Below are 20,255 nucleotides of genomic sequence, written 5' to 3' on the forward strand. Positions count from 1 at the left end.
GTTCAGCGCTATGTTTTCGTCTCTTTTTTCCCCTGTTGCCGTTTGCGCTGTTAAGCACTTTCTTCGTCTACCATGCAGCACCAACCAGCCCAATCAAGCAAGCACCTTGTGAGAGCCTTATATGCCGTGCTTGATCTATGCACCATAAAAGCATTGCTAGGGTCAGGATTTTCCTACTGTGGCAAGAGCCACTACAATAAGACATCTGCGTCTGAAAGGTCCAGCTAAAGGGTGAGCTTTCTAGTGCTTCCACGAAGCCGACTGGAAGGAGGTAAGACTCGAATCATGGGATTTTTCGCATGGGTGTTGGAGCGTTATTCTGCATAAACACCTCCACACTCCTTTTCCTATTTGGGTGTAATACACCCCTATACTACTTTCGCTGTTTAGGTGTAACCTTGCTGTTACACTCGCACGCCTTTAAGGCCCCCCTTACGCCCTTAAGGCCACTTGGGTGTACATTCACTATTACATCGTCACACCATTAAGGCCACTTGTGTGTATAGTGGCTTTTGCAGTGTTCATGTCTTAGGGTGAAAATTTGAAAATCCGCCTATTGTATAGGTGTCGCTCGGCTTGTTACAAACATTTCGTGGGGTGTAGGGTGTAAGATATAGACATTATATGAGTGTAATTTGGTTTACAGTGCAGCCTAGTGCTTGTCTTCCGGGCACGTGCTGAGAAGCAAAGCCTCCCACTGCTCGGCCATGGTGATTGTGAATGTAAGGTTAATGCTGCGTTTAATTGAGTGAGTAGCTGAAGGGCAGGCCTGTATATCATGATCGAGTTCGCCTTTAGGTGCACCGCACGCTTTGCATTGTTGTGTGTGAACAGCGGTGTAAACACGGCTGTACAGCGACGAGCAAGGGAAAGTGCGTGTCTGTCATCGACGGCAGGTTGTGGATTGCTGCGTACTAAGGGACTTGTCAGGGGGCGGGTATTTAAGCCAGGCCTTGCGGTAATACATTAGTATATCTCCGATGCTAACAATTCTTTCTTTCTCATTGTCGCGAAAAGAGACCATCATCTCTCGCTCCACCATGTCAGGTCACGAGGGGTGGTGCTTTGTTGGATGCCGCACCCGGTAAACAAGAGCTCGAGCGGCGTCATGAGCACATGAGCGTGTTCTTTCCCAGCGAGCCCCGAGTGGCTCGGAGCCCAGATGATCTCAAAGCAGCGATGAAGTAACAGAGTTGTACTTGTGAGAATGTGGAGCGCTGGTTGGGAGACCAAACCTTTGGTTAAGTTGTGGATGGCAGTCTTTGATTTGCTGATGATGTAGGATGCTTGGATTGGGGCATAGGCTAGAGCGATGGCTGCTTCTTCGCCTTCTTTGGGTTTGTTTGCTGGAATGGTGCCAGTTGCGGCAATTATGTGCTGCGGCCTGGTGGCGACAGCGAGGGCCACGGTCCGATGCGTAGGATATTCCGCTGCGTCTACATACGCCACGTGCATGGCTTGCGCGTAGCGCTTGCCTAGTAGTTTGGCACGGTCTGCTCGTCTTTCTGGGTTATATTCAAGGTGCATATTGCATGGCATGGGGGCAGTCACGAAGGTGTCGTGAATGGCCGGAGGATTCGGCAGTTTCTTGCCAAACTGAGCGGCGTGAGATATCCCGAGTCCGCACATGAGATGTTCTGTAAGAGTTTGACGCAATCGTTTTTAGTGGGATATACTTTGGGCGTGAATGTATTTGTTGATAGAATTGTGAAGCCCTAAATGATTGAGTTTCGCATCGGGCGTAGACATGGGAAGATGGAGCTTGCACTAGTAGCAGCGCCTGATCCTTATGTTTAGTCTCTTCATGTCGGTAAGCCTAAGTTTCATAAATAGAGCAACGTGAAGGATTCTGCTTATGAAGAAGGTGGTCACCAGTCATATAAGATTGGCCTCTTTGATGCCATGCTGTTTATTGGTGATGTGGGAGATGAGCCTAGTAGTCTGATAGACTTGATGGTGTAGTAGTTGCATTGTTTCCGAATTGCCGCCGTTCTGCTGAATGTGGAAGCCCAATACGCGAATCGTAAGGACTCTTTGTATAGGGTGATGTTGCACATACCGATTTATTGTGGGAATTGTAGGGAGATCTAGGTCGATGCAGGAGTAATTCTGACTTTTGGGGCGAGCAGGACTGTCCTTGCTGTTTGGTGTAAGTTGTGATTTTATCAATATCTAATTGAAGAGCATCCTGTATCTCTCCATCGCTACCTCTGGCAATCCACAACGTGATATTGTCCACGTATATGCTATTCGGAGCTCCTGTCTGTTAGAAAGTTGTGCTTGTAGTGGTATAGAGATACGCGCGCCTACGTTAGGCAGGAAAAGGGCGTCCAAAATGGGTGTGTGTAGCACATTGTCAAATGCCTTGGTGAGATCTAGCCCCTGAATAGCCCGTGTCCCGTACCAAGACCCGTTCTCACCGTCGATAATGTGACTCTTCAGATGCAGCAATACGTCTTGTGTCGAAAGCTTAGGGCGGAATTCGAACATTTTATGCGGGTAGAGGGTATGCTCTTCCGTGTACCTTTGTAGTCGAGTGTGAATAACATGCTCGAGTACTTTGCTGACACAGGATGTGAGAGATATCGGCCGAAGGTTCTCGATAGTAAGTGGTTTTCTTACCTTAGGTATCAGAATGACTCTGGCAGTTTTACAAAGTGTTAGTATATATCTCGACTCCCAAACAATATGCACATAAGATATGAGCGTTTCAAGTGACTGTTAGTCAAGGTTTCATAAGATTTTTTTGTAATTTTATCTGGGCCAAGTGCTGAGTGGGGTCTCAGTTGTGAAAATGCGGACCGAACTTCCACTTCAGTAATCTAGGAGTCGAGGGCTGGATTATCCCCTCGCCGCCCCCCAGTGTAGCATGGGAGATCAACCGAAGTAGCACTGACTATGTACCGACTAGATAGGTCCTGGATAAGGTCTTCATTGGTACCGGGATAAATCTGCAGAGCAGTGGTTAAGGAGTGGCCCTGATCAGTTTTTGTCGATGTTGGGTCTATCATAAGACGAAAAATATTCCATGTTTTGGGCACGTTAGGTAAGCGTTCCATAACGTTACAAAGCTGATGCCAGTTCTGGTGGGAGATTTGAAGTGCGTACTGTTCAATTTGACGCACAAATATAGCAATGCGTTTGCGTAACGAGCCTTTCAATTTGCTGGAGTTATAGCGCTTGCGCAGACCAGCGAGGGCCTCCCACAAGTGCAGCAGTCTGGTGTCTGCAGTGTCACCTACGGCATCTTCTACGGGAGTCTTGGTAGCACGCTTAACGTCTCGTAGTAAGGAAGCTGTCCATTGGTCGATCGAGGTGGCAGATTCAGGAAAGGGTGATGCCCGCAATTCACGGAAGACATCCCAGTCAACTAGGGCAGGCTGTCTGGCTTTCCTGCGCTGCGCCTTGACGATTGTTTGTATTATATAGTGCTCGCTGCTCAGATGTTAATGAAGGCTGGACCACTCTGCATGCGTTATGCTCGTAGTGAAAATCAGATCAGGAATGGTGCCCCTGGCAACGCTGTTGCCAAACCGCGTAGGGTAGGCCAGGTCTGTGATAAGGGTGTATCTGAGATTCGGGGTGCCTTGTCACAGCATTCGACCTTTTCTGGTGTCGTGGATGTAGCCCCAAGTGGGTGAAGGAGCGTTAAAATACCCTACTACGAGGAGGGGGAAAAGTCTTGCCAACCTCTTGACATAAGAGAGGAGCTTGTGGAAACGATCTGGTTGTCGTGGGCTGCTGTAAATCTTGACCAAAACAGACTTGTGGGTGTCTGGCGAGATTAAGAAAGGATTTGCAATCTAATGTACGACGCTCTGTCAGAGAGCGAGGGGTGTTGAATAACAGGAATATTTCGTTTCACGAGGGTGCTAAAGACTTCGCGACTGTCGGGGGCTTGAGCAGCCGTAAAGAAGGCTTATCCAACCAGGTTAGCCTGTCCACGCAATTCCTGTAAAGTGATAATATCTGGTGTATCTGTTCCATTGAGTGTCGATAAAAATTGTAGCTGCACGCCCCTCCTACGGCGGTAGCCACGGCAGTTCCACTGCCTGATGCAGTACTGAGTGGGCGGATTACTCATGGCCATCTTGGTTAATGTGATTATAAGGCTTCTGATGTGAGTGTGAGCGAGAGCGATGTGTACGCCGCTTAAGCTCTGCAATTCTGCTGTTGTAGCTGGCGAGAAGACTCGAAAGTGTGGCTTCAAGGTTGTTTTATATAATTGTCGCCCAGACTTCCAGCATTCAGTTAAGCATTAGGGTGAAGTGGTGCCCGAACTTCACTTTGAGGGTCGAATCGAGGGATAGATCTAGTGCTTGCTGGATGTTTTGTGCAAGAATTCGCGCTAACTGCCGTTTAAGTATGGTTTCAATCGTCTCGTGGCTGCTGCGGTACGGATTCCACAGATAAAATGAGTGCTGAGCCAGTTGGTGGTTGCGACCCTGGTGTGGCTGGTCCTTCTGTGTCCGGAGCTTTTCGTTTCCGGGGGGGGGGGGTTGAATGGGCGTGGAGGTCTGCAGAGTGAAGCAAAGAAGAGGAAGTATGGAGGTTTCCAAAGAGCAGCGTTTTCAACGCGCAGTTTTTTAGCTAACACATGGAGCGAACGCCGCTCCTGTGTGATAGTACTTAACCTAGTTACCTTATTAGGTGTGGTCATGTGTATAGTTGTGGGCGCTGTAATATGTATATGAGCAGGTTGGAGGCAATGATAGCGCAGCCTACCGTAGTTGTGGCGAGGGTGAGACCAGGTTGCTGCTGCTCAAAGGGGGGACAATCCGAAGCCTCGGGTGCCGTAGATTCCAATATGAGCTCCTGGGGCTGATTCTAGCGCCGCTACTTTCATCGGTTGCGTGTGCCATGACGTTTCGAGCTTTTACTGGGACGGCAGGAACGGGTGTCGCTAGGTTTCACTTCTTCGCGTTCGAGGTGAGCATCTCGCGTAGTGATCGCGGTTAAGGGGTACTATGATGGAGTTTAGCGTTTTCTTGGTGACGATAAATGATAAGGCGAGGTGTCTGGGAGCGTTGAGGACACGTTTTGTCACCTGTCTTGTGGGCTCTAACGCACAGAAGACACGTAAGCGTGCATGGATAAGCAGTATAGCAGGGTTGGCTGTGCCACGCAGCTTGCAGATTACGGGATTTGATTTGGGGCAGACATCTGAATGGCGGCCGACTGCCTCGCATTTGTCGCAGACTGTGGTACGCTTCTTATGTATCTAACATTTGTATTGGGCTCATCGATACTAGACATGGAAAGGGACTTGGTCGCCAAGGAATAGATAGAGTACCGTGTTTGCCTTGCCCAATCGTGAGCTTGTAATATCGTGGGGCTGCGGTAATTACCAAGACTTGCTGAGATGCCTTCAGGAGAGTCGTAGGGGGCCATATTGTGCATCACTCTATTTGCTGTGTTCTCAGGGGAAGTATTGTACACTCTAAATAATTTCACACCTAAAAGGTGTAAAACGGGTGTACGCATTAAAAACACCCATATGAACACCCTTTTTACGCCCAATTTTTAAAATTTGGGGTGTTCGTAAATAAAACACCCACAAAACACCCCATTTACACCCTTTTATTCGGGGCGTGATGAACAAGGCTAAAAATAATTGATTGATATGTGGTGCTTAATGACCCAAAACCACCATATGATTATGAGAGACGCTGTAGTAGAGGGCACCGGAAATTTCGACTACCCGGGGTTCTTTAACGTGCACCCAAATCGGAGCACACGTGCCTACAAGGCTACAAATGCACGACATTTTCGGGCCGTTTTGCTTATACTGTTAATATACGTTAACCATCTTGATACCAGCAAGGCTCCCACTACTACCTGCTTGCGAGTCTAGTAATGAATCGAAGCAGAAAGTAATGTGGCCGAAACGCAGTTTGCATCGATAAAGCACGCAAACTACTATAAGATGGAAGATACAATAGCAGCGATGCTTGTTCAATAGAGTAAGGGCCAATTCTCCTATACCTGTTTCTTTCATCTGTGTCATTTGCGTGATTAGTCAACACTCGCAAAGTACACTGATTTGCCTGAACGAGGTAATGTTGCGCACATTGGTGTAGCCATGCATAGAACACTCCCCCCTCCCCCCGTCCCCCATCCATAAGATCGAAGCTTTTAAAGCTGAATATAAAACGTCCACCACCTGCAAAAAAAACAACAACAGCACAGTTTAGCCATAACCACCACGTCAGCAGGCCATCAGGTCCCTTAAAAACGAACAATGACATCATGTATTTTTAGCAGGCCCATTTTCGTTAATTACTGTAGTGAATGTTCCTCTTCATGTGTCAGCAAAAGTGCGTCATGGAAATTAGAAAGAGGACACCGACCAGAAAGAAAAATGCAGAATAAGGAGATTTCGGTGACTTTGACGCAGCCTTGCTCACAATGACGGGATCCTTGTTGACTAAAATGCGAACAAAGCTCTCCTCAGGGGAGCCGAAACACATTCTATAGTTCTCTCTCTCTCTCCGTATTTTTTTGTTGATCTCCTTCTTTTAATTTATGTAACTTCCCCAGCAGACGTGCTTCGGTCAAACCCTTGCCTTTGTAGGTAGTGAGAAAACAACATTGATGAAATCATTTTCAGCCGCGGTCTTGTTCCAAGGACAGCAAGATAAGTACAAATGTATTGTCGCAACGTGAAGACAGAAGGAGTAATTAACAGGTTGAGAAAGTAGCAGCAGGTCAGTATTTTTATTTAATGCGTGCCAGAGTTTTCCTCTTCTTTCTCGTTATTGCTTCCTGCATAAAAGCGTGCAGATGCGCATATGGGCTGTCGTCTTCGTCCTCCTATCAGTATGCACGTGGCAATATGTTCTGATCGTATAGTGTGATGGCCGATGCATGCAATGTTGCAATGTCTTTACCGAAATCAAACTGCTGATGAAATATCGCCTGCGTAACCTTGAATGTGCAGTCCCTAAAGATCCATAGAGCTATGCAAAAAGCATCAGATTAGCTTTTTTACCAAAATTCACTACATTAGGTCTGTGAAAGTGCGCTAAACATGGCTCCTGAATATTACAAATGCGCTTTCTGACTAGTAGCTCGTGCTGGCCGCACTGCACCGTTACAAAGTTCACTGCGATTCAGATGCACTGTTAAAGAACGAGTATAACGCAACCGATCAATGCCGCAAGAAAAAAAGCAGCGCCCGCGCTATCGGCAGAGGGCCGGACTTAGCGTTAAACCGCATCTAGCCGGTCTTAAAGCGCGCCGATGCCAGGAAGTCTCGTCGCCTAGACAGCCTTGGCTGCCCGGTATTGCTGCGTGCCGGGCGCACAGCGTGGGAAAGGGGTCGAGTTCGTCTTACTTGTCACTGCGTGCGCTGGAGAAAAACCCTCCCGTGTGTGTGCGTGTGGTGCGCGTGGCTTCTCGATCGGTAGAGTTTATTAGTCGGTGTTTAGTTTGAAATGTGCCTGTGCTCTGTGCTCCACCAGTGTGTTCTGTCAGTGCTGATTATTGCGAAGGTGCACCAATCCTGAAGACAAGACCTGTGAATTCATATTGCGGACCACTCGAAATGAATTCGTGAGTACCGCTATCACGTTGTTCCGTTCAGCGCTTTGTTAAGTACCTGAGCACGAGAATAACGCCTTCAAACAATTTTGTTTTCAACTAGGTGATGAGAAATCAGCATTTGTTTACTTAGCGAAAATATTTCTCCGAACTGTTTCACGTGGATTATGGCGAAGTGTGATTGTGGGGAAGGGTTTTTTTGTTTGTTTGTTTGAATTTTTCGGAGTACAAAGCAGACTGAGCGTGCGCCGCTGATGTTCAGCGCAGAAATTGAACAGATTTTTGTGGTGCGCTTTGTTGGCAGCCGTTTTTAACGGGGCCCGCTCGTGCTGCACATCAATTTTTTATTACTAATTAATAGATGTGTGGGGACGGCGCATGTTAGCTCTAAGCATCAACCGTATGTAAGACGCGTATGCCTGGGCATGTCGGTAGTTCATTTACTTTCTTTTCTTTTCTTATTGCACAAAAAGACCGAGAAGGGTAATTAAGGGCGTGGTGTCCATGTCGTTCTTTTTGGTTCTTCCTTTCGTGCGGTAACACTGCCGTGATAACTCGGGTTGACGCGTCGGGTGACAACATACAATAATGCTTCGCGTTAGGTGCGCCTCGCGAAGTTTGCCTATTGCTAATACATTCAACTTCTTTGAATTTGTCTGCACCGGTATTTTAGTTCACCCGCAACGTAGCGTGACACTGCCGACAGCCGTGCCTATGTAGCGGATCGAGCACTCAAGCTGGACTTTTGTTTGAACAGACCTTTAGTCTGTGTGTGCGGTCGAATTGCCTACTTGAACAGCGCAAACGCTTGTTTGAACGTAACTGCTAACGTTCGAGCACATTTTAATCAGATTGTTTCCATCATGTGTTACTTTCAAAATATTCTTGTTATTCAGAGTTTTATTGCCATCGCCTCGCTTTGGTGTTTAAATTCTCTAAGTGCTTCAGAAGGTAAAGGTATTTTCGCTATCTGAAGCGTATTATTAGTTTTTTTGTTGCACAAAAACTCTTTGATGTTATGCATACTGCACGGTATCTAAGCATGTGGTGCATCCCAAATGTAAGACTGGGCAGCATATTTTTCTGGGAAAAAAACACGCACAGCCACTGAACAGCCTACGCTGCATCGGAAAGGAGTTATGCTTTCTCACCCTGACAGCATGATTGAAACAAATGACACTAATTTAGCAGTATGCATTTGTAATTGAGTGAAGGTAACAGGGTCACTTTATTCGACATTTCCCAGCCAATTTCGTGGCTAAGGCAAATGTGTTTGAAAAAAAAATCGTGCTGATTTAATGCACTGAAAACAGCAAGTGCTTGAATATTTCGGCAAGAAAAAAGTTTTTGGCCACGTGGTTGCCTTTCAAACTTTCCGGAATGTTGTTTGAGTGTTGTTTGTGGAAAAAGATATTTTACAAGTACCGCACCTTTTTTTATACCAATTTTTGTACATGATTGAAAGGTGTTTGAAACTCAGTAATTATAATACAAAGTTTCGGCCACATACGTCTGCAAAAATTCAGCCAAAGTTGGTTATGTTTGCATTTTCTCATTGCTATACGGCACTTTGAAAGAATATCTGAGCTGTGACTACTTACTTCACAGAAAAGATATTTTGATGAAACATTATTTTTAGACATCTTAAGCTGTTAACCTCTATGTGAAAAGATCACTTATTTCACAGAATTGTCATTTTTGTCCGTATTGAGACGAAATTTGCACCATGTGGTGGTCCAATTAAAAGTCACCTTTTACCTAAATTGAAAGCGAATAAACAGTCCTTTGTATGTGACAAGTTTCATCATTACAATTTCTATTTCAAGGAATAAAATACTTTTTTGAATTTTGCCATCAACGGCGATGGGGAACTTCGAGGCGTCGGCTGCTGTATGACCAAATGGCAAGTGGGACACTTGGAACTTCAAAAATCATTTAGGGGCAAAGCTTTTGAGGCCGTGGGTCACTCCCTCCTCTGTAGTCCTAATAGTATTATGTAGCCACTTGATGAGTTGTACAATGAATAGCGTTAGTGGTTTTCACAGCACATACACGGACGAAAAAATGATTCGTGGGGCAAATCGTTCGTCCGTACATTTGTGCTTTCGTCCGTTCGTCTGTGCATCCATCCGTCTGGGCTTCCGTGTGTCGGTCTGTCCGTGAGTCCATTCGTTCCATCTTTCTGTTCGTCCATACTGGCGTCTGACTGTCTGTCCATCATAGTGTGCGTCCGGACGGACGAACGCTACGCCCCACTTATCATTATTCACTCTGTGGATATGCTGTGATTTTTTTCTCAAAACATAAATTGCTATGACAAAATTTGGCACATGAAAAGAACTGTTTATTTGCTTCTATTTAGGTACAAAGTCAATTTTAGTTCAACCACCACATGGTGCAAGTTGCGTCTCATTATAGACAAAACAATTAGTTTGTGAAATTGGGGATTTTTTCTCGTAGAGTTTGACAGCTTGAGAGGTCTGAAATATTTTTTCCTCGAAATATACCTTATGTGGAATAAGCAGTCACTCCTCAGATATTCATTCAAAGTGCAGTATTTATATTGAAAAATTCAGATATAACACACTTCGGCTAAATTATTTGAGGTGTATGTGGTCAAAAAATGGTAATATTATTACTGAGCTTCAAACACTTTACGCAAGCCCTTCACTTGATATTAGACCAAACTTGGCACGGAAGAAGAGATACTTATGAAATAATTTTTTCACAAACATTCAAACGAGATTCCGGGAGGTTCAGGAGGCAGCCACGTGACGAATAAATTATTTGCGAAATATTCAAGCAGTTACTTTTTAATGTAGTAAAATCAGCGCAATTTTTTTCGAATACATTTGTGGTGGTCGCCAAAATGGCTGGAACCTCTGATGCGGAATGACCCAATAGCCAATTCTTCCATTATATAATCGTGTCAATGTGAGCCAGTTAAAGAACACTGGTACCTTTGGCATTTTAATACGTAACTGTACAGTACTTAATTTTACAAGCTACCTGCGCTGAATACCTTCTTAATGCGCATACCGTCATGTATGCTCAGTGGCATTGTGCTTTTGTGCAATACAGATAAAATATGTATACGTTGTTGCGCGTCGTACTGTATTCCTTTTAATAAACTAATCGAAGGAGTACCATGGTAGATCTCCAGAAATACACATGCAGCTGTGTTGATGCATACTTAAGCATAGAACTTGACATTCACTTAGATTGGTAGTCATGCAGCTAATGGAACATTATCAAGTTGGAGCAGCACCTTTTAATTTGCCCGCACGAGCAAGCTGAAAGGCTAAAGTAAAGTTCATATCTACGGCACGAAAGGTATATAGATTCTGCCGCAGCGCGATTTTTAAGGCGTTTATTGCTCAGCATAGCTTTTCTAGCATTTCTCATTGTAGTGGAGCCCGATGCCACTGAATATGCTTGCTATGCGTTCAATTTATCCTTACACATAAGAAAGCAGTTAGTTAGGCATGGAGCACGCTGTATGTCGCACTCTTTGTTAAATTTTAGTCATTGTTCCTTGTGTATTTATTTCAGGTTTCCAAGATTGAATTTCCTGTACAAAAAGAGCAGCTTCGCCCCTCTTCTCTCGAAAGCACCAGTCATCTCAGCAGCTGAAGATGATTGTGCAAGCAGCAGTGACGAGTGGTTTTGCAGTTAGAAGTATATCAAAACTGACATTACATCAATACAACCCAAATTACACTACCTTGTTGAATGTTCTCTTCTCAATGTCGAAATTTATACTGCGAGATGTAATAGGTTGTAAATGTGACTGCAGAAACTCGCTTACTCTTTCTACGTGTTTTTTTTCTTCTATTCTATAGGTGTCGATCAAACGCCATACGTCTCAGTCATTTGCCCGACTAGCGCAAATGTTTTGAAATTTGGAGATTTATTGTATTGAAAACAATGTATTTTTAGTATAGAGAGAAAGAAACTTGGTCCTGTGACATAATTCAAAATTTTGCAGAATGCCATCAGAGTCCTGTTTGTCAGATTTGCAGTTTTTCTATAATAAAGGCAAATGTTAACATGTGGGCTTAATTGTTTTTTGCTTCGGCGTTATGTTTGGTTGGACCTTACGCTACAGGTTACTGCTTGTACTACTGTGGTGTGGTGTGGTGTGGTGGTGTGTGTGTGTGTGTGTGTGTGTGTGTGTGTGTGTGTGTGTGTGTGTGTGTGTGTGTGTGTGTGTGTGTGTGTGTGTGTGCGTGTGCGTGCGTAAGTGCGTGCGTAAGTGCCTTCCGCGTTTTTGTCGTTTACAGCCCAGTATACGTACACATATATACGCTGGTCTCATGCAGCTTATTCAAGACCATGGCACCTTATTTTATCAGCTGCATGCATGCAGGTATAAGTGCAGTGAGTGACACCAGTATTTTCCTTTTTCCCTGTCAGCCACAGAGAAGGTTCACATATGTTTCTCCCTGAGAACAATCGAGGCTTGGGCCAGTTGGTGATGCATATTTGATGGAATGAAGTGCTGTGAACGGCTCTCCTGAACACATAAATCTAAGCGTCACCTCTTGTGTCTCTGCTTTTGTTGCATGTTAATTGCGCTTCAATTGATCAAGTATGCTCATCCATATAACTGTCATCGTTTCAAGGGGGTTTTCAGTGTACACCCCACTCGCATGGGTGTAGCTTCATCCAACAACCATAAATTAGGGGTGTTCATCAACACCTATTAATGTAGGGTGTAACGTTTCTTTACACCCTACGGTTTCAGGGTGTTTCTAAACACCTTATTGTTTAGGGTGTTCCTAGACACACTAATGGGGTGTTCCTAGACACACTAAAGCCCATGAGACAAAACAAGTACACCCTTATGGACGTAAAAATTTTAGAGTGTAGGTTCGAACGTCATACGTTTCAACTTCGACCTGTAGTTTGGAGATCCAACTATAGATTTCCATGTTGAAGAGATAAAATCAGTTAACTATACGATAAGGCTAGCTTCAGCGCATATGCGGTAAATGTCCTCTTTGAGTAGCGTTGCATGCAGATCCACTTCGCGTAAAATAGCATCGCGCAGTTTCTTTACCCACATTGAAGAGTTTGAGGCCATCTCTCGAGCAATCACAACTTGGACGTGATCATCTGGCAGACGTGGTTGCCTGGATTTGCGGGGGAGACGCTGAGCAGATCCATTCGGCATCCGTGAATCGGACGCGCTTCCCTGGCCAGTTGGCTATGCCGGAGCGTTCGATGCATGCTTGTGTTGCTTGTTTCCGTGGCTAGAGATCCGTCCGGCTTCTAGGATGGCTTGTTCGGGGGTGATCTCAGTTCCTTTGACGGCGACCACTTCTATGGTTAACGCGGCTGCGATTTCTGATGGTAGGGATTAGCGTGGGCGAGTCAGATGGTTTCGGGTGGCACCGGCGTCGCGGCGAGGAGCAGCTGTTGTCGCAGCCGCCCCGCCAGCGTCGGGCGGCGCGAGCAGTGCGAGCTCGTCGTTAGGGTTAGCGTCTCTATCACCTTGGCTGGGAAATGCTCGTTCACCAAAATTCTTCCGTGTACTGTGGTCCAGGGCTGGCAGTATTGGAGCTTCGGTGGTTCCAGTCGTTGAAAAGGGCAACTTAAGATATTCAGAAGTTGGAGCTCAACGCTGGCCGTTCTGCATGCAGGAGCAAGTAGGTGTGCTTCTGCTCTGCATCATGTCCAAGGCGTCTCTTGAAAGAAATAAATGAGGCGGACTTATACTGTCGCCGCAGATGTTTCTTTCAGGTCACGTACGACCACCCGAGATTATCCATCTCCTGCTTTAGTATGGCACGGTTGCAAGTGCTACCTGCTGCATTACTATTGCGTTCGGCTCAATCATCTGACAAACGAATTGCAAATGTAATTGACAAATGAGTTCTGATACGTTCTATTTTGCGCGACAATCCGAGTTGTTTTTAATTGTTACCACCTCTATCGAAGTGATAGGGCTTTCAGCCTTTGAGGGTGCTACATGACGCGTTCCTGACTTTCGTGTTTCATTAGTGGCATCTTTGTGTTCAGCGAAAAGGAATGTATTGCTCCGGAGTTTCGCAACTTGTTTTTACCGGTGTATGATAAATGATCAGCTCAAGCACTTGACGTTGTATAAGTGGGAACACTTTGAGGTATTTAGGTTTATTTTAGTAACTTTAAACAGCAAAGATTTTGTTACCATCATCAACTCACTAGATAATATTTTACCACTTTGCGAAAAACGTTCTAGGAGCTTTGAATTCACGGGTGAGCTTCCCACCAGTAATACATTGCAGTTTTGAGGCTTGAAAACCTCTTTCTCGGAGGAACATATGGCTGCGCTCAATGTCCATATCCACCCTTTGATGCTGCTCATTCAAAACTTGTTAAAAAGGCCGAAGTCTCTATGCGTTTTGAGGGGTTGATGCCTCGCTGTGGAAGTCATGTCCTCACAGCATGCAGGGTACATTTATGAATCAAGTTTAGCGGCTGCATTCAGCTTGCTATCCTCGCTCTGTTGTACAGTGAGATCCCTCGAGGAAGTGACGAAATAAATAGTTCACAATTCACTAAAATTATATTCACTGAAACACAGAACAGCATTAGACACGGCAAATGTCAATTGAGAAAAGTGACATGCGAATAATTTTAATAGTATCATGTAATTTCAGTTTTATCACGCCTCCTTAAAAAGCAGGAAATGACAAATCTACGCACAGAGTACGTTTCTTTGCGCTGCCTCTGGCACAGCTTGCATGCTGTTACACAAAGTCCCGAAAATTTCTAATATATCCGACAGCCTAGGTTAGAGATGCAGGGTTTAAACTTGCCTCTGCCATTACACCTCGTCAAACTCTTCTATCGGTTCTAGACGAATGCTGGAACCAATGTTCGAATCTAATGCTTCTGCGCAGCTGCTGAAGCGCACGTGGCTCTTTTCCGTCTGTCTAGCGCACGGCCGCTGTGCTTCGGTGGCATCGCACGTACTACTGCCGAAGGGTGGGCGATTTGGATGCGCAGCGCTGCTGAGTGCAATAACTCTAGAAGTGAAGTTACTTCGAAAAAAAAACCAGCCTGGGACCGTCGATAAAGTTCGTTCAAGTGAAATATTCACCATGCAGAAGTTTCGTTAAGTCACAGACTTACTATAGATTGCATAAAATAACAGCTAGGAATTTTCTAAATGTTCGATATTCTGAAATATTCATTAAAGGGGTCAAGCACCACCCCTCGTGTTTGGAGTGAAAAACGCCGTGGAATGAGCCGGGAGCTGAGATAATGTTTTTGCAAAACATAAAGAAAAACCATGAATATAGAGCGATTGCAACATTTACGTGTCGCATTCCTTCATTCCGCAGAACTCCCTTGCCTTCTCCCTTTGTTCTTGTCCTTCATTCCGCAGAAGAGGGCAGCTCCGTTCTCGGCATCCCGCCAAATGCATTACTTTACATTAAAGATGATCTTTCTTGGGGACCTTCGACGCAAAAACTTTGGTCTGTCTGTCTGTCTGTCTGTCTGTCTGTCTGTCTGTCTGTCTGTCTGTCTGTCTGTCTGTCTGTCTGTCTGTCTGAGTGTCTGTCTGTCTGTGCAATTGTCTGCTTGTCAACTTTTAACGGCATCGGGTACTTGAAACGGCTGACACCATCCGCAGTGCCCACCAATATTGCTCAAAATTCAGCGTTCATACTTAAGTAATTGTCAACTAAAAAGCAATAATTGCGCATGTCTGCGGCACCATAACAACACGCATATATTTTGCATGTGCGTCTTTTGCTAGAAAAGGCATACATAAGTAATTTTGCGGACCGTAGCGTTTCTTGGGACGTTAAACCCCACAAATCAATCGTTGCGCTTATCGCACTGCGCTGACCGTGCAACGCGTGCACGAAAAGGCGATTGTTTCCAAGGCTTTGCTAAGACGAGACGGTAATGGCACCTTTGCGTTCTACACCTTATCACCCCTGAGACGGGCGCACACAACCGTCTCAGAGACACGCGATTTGTTTTCTAAGAAAACTGCCAGATGGCGCTTATGTCTCACGTGTGACGCGACTTGATGCGTTCGTTCGCCTCCGCTGCACGCTCGAGGCACTCTAATGCAGCGCTTGCAGAATACCATTCACCGATTTTCTTACGCATAACACCAAATGAATGTTTTGTTCACTCTCTCCACACGTAAGAATCGTCTTTCGACGACATTTGCTGATGAACATGCAGATACGGGGCAAATTTATTTTGTTGTGTGGTTCTTTTTCTGCGTAACATGGCGGCGCTGACGGCTGGTGCTGTCAATTCATAGTCGGGTCGGCCGCTTCTCGCTTCGCTGTAGTAGCTTTAGCTGCTGTAGCTGTATGCGCGGTCTGATGCGGTCTCTCCACCCGGATGAACGGGATGGCGCTTTGAGCGCGCGTTGGGGTTTTGTTCTGGAAGCGAGGGCATGACTACTGCTTTTCCGTTGGCGGACCAGCGTTTCTTTTTCAGTTTGAAGCAAAGCCTCCCTGGAGCACTGTAAACAGCTTAAGCTGACTGGGAAGATTCAATCAGGTTTTGCTTGTTTTGCTAAGAAACAAGAAATGAGTTATCATTAGGAATCGCCTGAATTATTGTTAGCTCCCCCACAGAATAAACTCGAAACGCAGGCTGAACGTAATCCTTCACGGCCGCCGTGTGTTGGCAATAGAGGTGACTTCATTGCAAGCTTTTTTGTCGAGTTCTGAGGCGGCGGATCATCCTCTGCGCAATGTGCCACCGGTATAGCATCAACAACATGGAGGTCGCATAAATAAGCACACACGTTCACGATTCCTCACGAGCGCAGATGCCACGATGGGTTCACTCTTTATGTGGTACTCTATTAGAGAACGCAGGGATCCCAGTGTCATACATAATTATTTTAGCAGTGTATAACAGGGTACCGGAAGGCTGGCACACTGCACGACACACGCTTGATGCTTGCGGGCGCACACCCGTTTAGGGCCGAAATCGGGCTTTTAAATTTTTTTGAAAGTTCTAGTCAGAGCGAGGTTGTAATTCTGACTATAACAAAAGCTCGGCGGCAAAAGTGATTTGTAAAAAACGAATAGTAAGTCTATCACCGCAAAGTGCAATATGAAGCTAACACGCAACCCGTTAGACTGCACATCAAAGAGAAAGCGTAGTTTTTGTTTTGTGCCTAATTCCGGTGGCCTGTTTCTTTACCACATTTTTTGCAGATTTTGCAGAAGTGCAGATTTTAGTATATTAGTGCTCGTCACAACCTAACAGTAGATAGTTAAATAGTTTGCTGCGTGTTGCCCAAGATCAAAACGTCCACCTGGTGCGTTTTGTCGTAGAAATGTTAGCATAACCGTAGATGTGAGCGTCATTCAACTTCCAAGCAAACCTCATGAGCGCTCACTCGAGCGTGGGCGGGTGCGCTGAGCTGAACAAGAGGACAGTGGGCCGCCACCGGAAGTGAGTCATCTTTTTTTCTGAACACTCGAAACAAAGTTTTTACCACATTTCAGTCAGTTTAGCGACTCTTAGACAGTGTCAACGGGAAGATGAGCACGTGATTCAAACAGTGCCCTCTATGTATGTCAGCTACCCATCAACGATCTTTTGCGACATCCGACGACCGAAATGTGATGTCCACGGACGAGAGTACCGGTCTCTCTCGAAAAAGAGGGCACTTCAGCAAACAGCACCTTTGTGCTCCGCTTGTAGCCCAGTGATGCTACCGAGGTGTTGTGATTTGGAGCAAATTTGGCAGCAGCAAAATTTTCATTTTGCAGCACTTTGTAGAAGTGAAATTTTCCATTTCGGAGCTCTTCGGAGTAGGTAATTTTGCACGTGGGGAACTTTGGAGCAGCTATTTTGACCCGCTAGAGTGCAGTGGAGCAGCAAGTTGCAATTACATTCAGGGACTTGATAATAATTTTAGGGCTCTTATCAACAGGTGAAAATATTTTAATCCATTGCAGATCTAATGGATACAATCATCTTAGGGGCACTTCTTATTTCTATCACTGATCCGAAAATCAACAAACCAGCATTTCAACGTGGTTTAGCGAGAATAAATGCTTGATGCAGTTCGTCATTCACGAGGAACTTGTTTAGTGACTACTTTTGTACCAAATAAAATGAATACTGCTTCAATAAAAATCTACTTTTTAAAACAACATTCGAAATACATCTATGTGGTTCATCAGACAAACACTGCGAGGTATGAATCAACATTTAAAGGTACAGCAATGCCTCAACTGTCTAAAATGCGTTCCCCTGAGGCAACTCTAAGGAGATATAAAGTTATTTTTTAATTCATGATCGATTATTTGGTGGACGTAGCATGACGTACTTGATTAGCCTCATTAGGCTAGCCTCCGACACTCCATGCCCAATCTCTGAGGCTACTCTGTTCAGGAGCAAAAACGTTCTCACAGCGCTTCTATACTATTGTTCGCGAGTGTGCGGGTCGCCCAGATATAGAGCCACTTCAATCGAGCCTCCAGGAAAGTGAAAGAAAGTACGTTCAACGTGGGACTATAAGAGTTAACAAACTTTGTTTTCTTTTGCAACGAAGCTGTATATGGCTACGGCATATTGTCAGTATATAGAAAATACACTATAGCGCCCTCCTTTAAGCAGTGAAAAAAGAAAAGTAAGCCTCACACGGTACCTCGTGCAATGGCTTCTGACAAATCGAAGTAGAGAACTATTTTCTTTTTTATTGCGATAGCAATTTTATAAACATTCTTGACCTATTTTTGTCGTCGCCATCAATTTTTGTGTAATGTGTGAATTTGTAAGACCCCTCCTCCCCCGCTCATGGTTTGTCTTACACGCGGGAAAAAAATGCGTGAGCGAGGGCGACGAACAAGGCTGAAGCAGTGATAAAGAAAGCTGACTTATCACTATTGCACAAAGGCCGCATGCGATAACACCTCCTTAAAGGGACCTTGAAACTCTGTTCCAAGCAACCATGGAATGAATTCACAATTTTAACGCTGCTAAATTTTCAAGAATCCATCCAGTGCGATTGGAGTTACAAATACTTGTGGCTTGCGAAGATTGCGTTCTGTCTTCTCTCGGCCCGACAAAAGTGATGGAAGCTAAGTAGGGAATGATAGCAGGGGCAAGGAAACTACGTTTGTTAGGATGATATTTAAAAAAAAAGCACGCGAATAATTCGAATTGGGACTGCAGAACTCACGAGCTCGAAAGGGCTGGGCCTTTCAGAGGCATTTACCAGAAGAGCAATTTCAAACATGGAAGTGCGGGTGAAAGCAGTTACGAAAAAGCTTTTCCGGATGAAGATCAATGGATAAAGTATTCTTGGGTTCGAACTTGGTGCGTTCTGCGAATACCATCATATTGTTACCCGCCTCGCAGACGGTGAGCCCATGTCATGATGAAAGCGGTGGTGCTGAATTGGCGGAACGGCGGCTGTTTGTCGGTCACAGAGTACGCAAAGACCCACGTCACCAAATAAACTTAGTGGTGGCGCCTACTGCAGACAAGAGCCGAGTCCGGCTGCAAGGGTAGAAGAGGCCCTTGCGCTCCGCTGTACAACTAAACCCAGCAACAGCAGCGGCATCGATACTCGGGCCAAATATACTGACGACCTGTCAGCCCAGCGTTGCAGGCACGTGCCTGGGAGGTGTGTTTCCACGGCTCGCTGACACCGGAGGTCCAACGTTCTGGGAACTGGAGGGAGCGAAGTTGTGGCGACGAGAGGCGGGGGTTTTCTGAGGAAGATCTGAGGAGGGAGGACTCCGTGCTTGCCACATTCCATGGCAACCGACCAGGAGTCGAGGAAAGAGACATTCCTTTGTTGTATTGTGAGAGTGTGTGAATGGGGAGTTAGGGTATAAAACCAGGAGTGCAGAGACAGGGAAGTGAAGCGAAATGAATACACGCTTCTATCGAAATGATGTCCGAGCGGTTCTTTCCTCAAAGTGCCAGTGGATGAAAAATCTCGTTTTTGGCTTCCTTGGTGGCAGCAGGAAATGTCGTGCAACCTGCGATGCGAGTAGAAGAACGAAAACGGAACTTAACTGGCGCAGTCGAGCAGGACCTGCCTGAATGAACTGAGGAAGACAGCGGAGAGCGACATCAGCCGAGACTGATGACAACCCCCTTCAACTGACTACCGCGCTGCTGGATCAACGAAGCAAGGCCAATCCACTGGATTCTGAGGAGGAAGAGCACACTGAAAGTCTACTTCTGGCGGGTACCTCTTGATTTTCTGTAGGGCGTAGGCTATGACAAAGCGTTACAACTTGCGAGGCAGATAAAGAGACAACTTGGAATTGGACGAAGACGGGGCACGAAACTTGGAAGCGTTGGGAATCGCGGACAGCGGCAAGAAGGGTCAGGGTAGCGCATCAGATACGCCGTCGGAACAGCTACTAGCACTGCTTCAGCTGCAATTGAAAATTTCTGAGCCCGAAACGGAGAAGCAGCGCTTGATGCTAGAAAGCCAGTGACTACGAGCCCGTGATGGGGCAGAGTCTAACGAGGGTGGTGACAGCGTATCGCTCGCTTGGTGGTAGGTTACAGGAAGACAGGCGACTAAAATTCGCAAGCTTGTTAAAGGATGTAGTTGCACTGATTCCAAGCCAAGAGGCACTTATGCCAATGTGGTAGGAGGATGTTGAGGCAACGCTCCAGTCGAGCTAAACTCCGAGCGTATAGTGGGCTGGGCTAGTTTTACCACAGTTGAGCGAAAGGGCACGTAGGCTGCTGGCAGGCTGACT

At 45.7% G+C, this 20,255-nt stretch overlaps 1 protein-coding gene across 4 annotated transcripts in view; it reads left to right on the plus strand.

The window, feature by feature from the left end:
* Positions 1 to 20,255, plus strand: part of LOC119169192 (FMRFamide receptor-like) — a 1,338,388-nt gene that overhangs the window by 222,995 nt on the left and 1,095,138 nt on the right. The window contains exons 1-2 of one of the 4 annotated variants that reach the window (XR_005109549.2): positions 6,611 to 7,554; positions 11,095 to 11,593. The exons of the other annotated variants lie outside the window; for them this stretch is intronic. The gene's annotated coding sequence lies outside the window, so the exon portion shown is untranslated. Of the gene's footprint in view, positions 1 to 6,610; positions 7,555 to 11,094; positions 11,594 to 20,255 lie in introns of those variants that run through there. 4 annotated transcript variants of the gene reach the window in all.

The sequence above is a fragment of the Rhipicephalus microplus genome, chromosome 2, assembly GCF_043290135.1.
Source record: "Rhipicephalus microplus isolate Deutch F79 chromosome 2, USDA_Rmic, whole genome shotgun sequence".
NCBI lineage: Eukaryota > Metazoa > Arthropoda > Arachnida > Ixodida > Ixodidae > Rhipicephalus > Rhipicephalus microplus.